The sequence below is a fragment of the Jaculus jaculus genome, unplaced genomic scaffold (genome assembly GCF_020740685.1).
Source record: "Jaculus jaculus isolate mJacJac1 unplaced genomic scaffold, mJacJac1.mat.Y.cur mat_scaffold_39_1_1402899_arrow_ctg1, whole genome shotgun sequence".
NCBI classification, from domain to species: Eukaryota; Metazoa; Chordata; class Mammalia; order Rodentia; family Dipodidae; genus Jaculus; species Jaculus jaculus.
In genome coordinates, this window is record NW_025423494.1 from 85,761 (window position 1) to 89,978 (window position 4,218).

Sequence of the window (4,218 nt, forward strand, 5' to 3'; positions counted from 1 at the left end):
AGTAGCCCTGAACATATTTTTATCAATTATGTTATCACTTAAACTAGAAATTGTATGTCAAGAAGAAGACAAGACAGTATAAAAATTTAGGGCAGGCTGGGTGTGATGGCACACGCCTTTGATCCCAGCACTCATGAGGCAGAGGTAGGAGGATCGCTTTGAGTTCAAGGCCACCCTGAGACTACAGAGTGAGTTCTAAGCTAGAGTGAGACTCTACCTCAAAAAGACAAAACAAAACAAAACCTTACGGCATGTTTTGAGCATCAATATCTCTATAGGCAATGAACTTGAGATGCCAGGAATCAGACAAGTAATTAAGTGAAACCTTGACTGAGACTTGATTATACATAACTACAGAAATACTTATGACTGTCACATGAAGCTTAGACAAACTATATTAACATTGTTTGTATTTTCATGTTTTAAGTATCAATATTTCTATAAGCAGTGAATTTAAGATATCAGAAATGAGACAGTTAATTAAGTGAAACCTTGACTGACACTGATTACACACTGCTTAAGAAGAAAATAAAACTTGGTCATTGTTGAGTTAAGCAAGCCCCCATTAGAGACAATGACAGACACAAAGCAATTTCTTAAATAAGTACCTTTTACCACTGAACAATTTTAAGGCCTAATTAAAGAAATATTTACAACTGTCACATGAAGCTTAAACAAACTATATTAACATTGTTTGTATACAGTACATTTGTCTAAGACGAGGAGAACTTTTTCACTCTTTCTAAGAACAAAATCATAAGTTACTTTCTATAAGTCTTAGATTATAACTTTGGTGATAATCATCTAGCAAAACCATCATGAACAAGACAAGGATGATCTTAAAATTTGGAGCTTGCTCCAAAACCATAAGCAGACATGCTCACTATTCAAGAAACATCACTAAAACCTGTTTTTATTTAAGAGATTCTAGAGGAAGAGAGTGCTTCCAGGTCAGACCTTTGGCAAACTAAGTGTCAAAAAAATGCTGTCTGAATGGACAGCTGTGACAAGTGGTTCTTGTTCTCCCCCTTACATACTCCTGTGGGTTTTACTCAAGATTAAACTGCAGTAGCTGGTTCAAGGCTCAACTAAACTAATAGACAGATGTTTTTCACACATGTGCCTTTGATCAGGAATGGGAATGGTAAAGATAGAATGGATTTCACACTTTTTTAAATCTTCTGTAAGGAAAATTGCAGGCAAGATTCAGGGCAAGCCTTTGTAGTAGCCAGTTAACCCAGCAAAACTTCAGGCTGGATCATTAGGAAAGAAATAGTGGATTTCTTGGGTGATTTTTAATGGGGTGCTTATTCTAATGTTCTCACTTCTGGTTCCAGAAAGGTTAAAGGGGCTTCAGGGTTGCCCACCCCCTTTCCACAACCAGTCCCAGCAATACTACAAGCCTCAATAAATAACTCTCCCTATCCCATGAGATCAATGAGTGCTCCTAATGCCATAGCTCAGAAAGAAGTGGAGAATGAGATGGCCGCGGGGGACCCAGGGACAACCTGCATTCTGAGAAGGATGAGGAAGTGAGTCCGGGGATGGCTCCCTGGGGCTTACCCTGCAGGCTCCAGTACATGGTACATGTACTGTAAGATGCACAGACAGTTACTCTCCTCCTTCATTCCCTGCTTACATAGGCAGCTGTAGAGCCACTTCTGCTTCAGGACCTCCATGACACTATGACACTCATACTTGGCCTTGAGGATAGATGCTAGACTCAAGTTGGTCTCCTTGTTCACCAAGCACTGCACTGGGTGTGGTAGTTGGTATTACAGCTCTGCTCCTTCATGCACTGGTCCCTGGATTCTACTTAGTCCAGGGGAACCCTACTGCTCATCTGTGCTGACAAGAGCAAATCCACAATGTAAAGGAGGAGTGCCTGACTGCAGCACTGAAGACATAAATCCAGGTCCTGTTAATGAGTGGACACTTGAGATAAGGAAGTTTCACCCACCTTTTGGGGTGCCCTGGTCAGGCAGCTGGTCCACCCATTTGCTCTGGTGTCCAATTCTCTGCTTTCAGACCTCCTGCCTCAATACCCTCATCCCTAGCCTTTAGGGTCAGAGGATTTGCTCTGGATCCTGCAGCCTAGAGCAGGTGATTCATGAGTCTAGCTGTCTTGCCTCCCTATGCACCCCAGACTGCCATCTGTGAGGCAGCAAGGCACATGCCTTCGGAGAGGCAGCAGGTTTCAGTCCTGTGTGTGTCCATCTGCAAATACCAAAACATTGTTGGAGAAAAGTTCTCTACTCCAGGTTTTCTTTCTGCACAGTCAGAGTTTGCTCACATTCCACCTGCCCCATCACCTTTGCCAGCTCCTCTGGACATACATGTGGCTTCCAGCCCTAGATAAGAGAATTAACATCCCTCAGTTTCCTGATAGTATGGGTCATTAAAACCCACAAAAAAAATCAAAACCCTGCCAGGCATGGTAAAACATGCCTTTAATCCCAGCACTCAGGAGGCAGACATAGGAGGATCACTATTAGTTCGAGGCCACCCTGAGACTACATAGTGAATACCAGGTCAGCCTGGAAAAACAAAAACAAAAATAACAACAACAAAAATCCTAAATGTTCTTACATGCAGAGGTTCTGGTTAGGCCTAACCTAAAACCAAGAGGGTACCATGGAATGAGTGCATGGATGTCTCTCTCTGCTACTGCCCTTGACACTCTTCCCTCTCCTGTGCCCTTCTGGGGGACTTTCCTGTATTTGCATATGGACTCTTCCCACCTGAATCTTGTCCTAGCATGGAAGGTCCATGAACATCCAAGGGGTGAAAAAAGGTAGGAAAGAGGTCTGAAAGTCCATGGGGGCGTCTATCCCCCACAAACCAAGAGGTTAAATTGAAGCAAATAATTAAAAGTTACTTTTGTGATGAGGAACAGAACCCACCGTGCTGGGAATCTGAGTCCTGGATGGCAAGGTAACATCCCTAGCCATGTCCAGTGAGGAGAGAGAGATCCCTTCTCTAAGGAAGGTGGCTGCCCCACCATCCCACCAGCTTTGTGCCAGCCTGTTACACACGTTCCCACATCCTGGGCTGCCCCCTCTCTCTGCCAGGCCCAAGCCTTCTGCAGCACCACAACATTTGGCTAAGGAACCATGTGGACTAAAGCAAGCCACACAAGAGAAAGAGACTCCAAAATGTTTAGTTGGAGAAAAGTTCTCATCTCCAAGTTCTCTCTCCAAACCCAGCATTTGCTCACACTACACATGCTCAGATATTTGGCCAGCTCCTCTGGACTCTCAAGTCACATTTGGCCAAAATAGGAGGGTAGAACTGCTCAGTTCCCTGCAAAGAAAGGTCACTAAAACCCATGCGAATTCAAAACCTTGCACCAGAAGCATCATGCATGGAAAACTGCACTGCCACCATGTCCCAAGCACAGTCATGAACTGTTCCCCAACCAAACTTCACATTTTCCCATTTGGGGGTGGACCCCTGAGAGATATGGCAATAGGAAGGCTGTGGAAGCATTGACTTACTTACGCAGGAGTGGCAGAACTCAAAGTTACATCTCCAGGTATCTGTTGCCAGCATGCAACAGCCCAACTTTTCTGGAGGGTCTTTTCCAACTCCCCAAAATCCATATCGTCCCCAGGTCTCAATCTTCCCTGACAGAGCCTCTGGGTCAGAAAGAAGCTCAGCACTCTCCAACACCACAGGAAGGACCCCTGTGTGCCAGCAGCCACTACTGCCAGCTACTAGGTTCCCCTGGCATGAGGCAATCCTGCCTGCAGGGGCTGAGGTCCCACCCAATCTAGACCAGAAGTACCCGGAAATGAGAGTCTGGAAATCTCTCCAGCACCCTCTTTCCTCCCCACCTTCCCCTTGGGGCATGTTCTTCTTTCCAGGTGTGGACCCACACCCACCTTGATCTGATCCAACTTGAGAGCTTCCATAGGGGAAGGACACCTAAACCTGTGCTTCCGTAGAAGTGGGAAGAGGGCTCTCAAAGTCTGACTGGGTGTCTATCCCACACAACCCAAGAAACTGAAAGGAAGAAAACACAAATTTACTTTTTGAGCTCCCATTGGTATCCAAGCCCTGGATAGCAGCTTCCTAGCCATGTCCATGTACAAAATGCCCTTCTACCAGGAGGTTGTACAGGGGACATAAAGCCTGACTTTGAGGACCAGGAAACATCTTCAACATTCTTTTCTTTTCAAGAGAATCAGTGCCTCTCCTCTATCCCAATATAGAAGA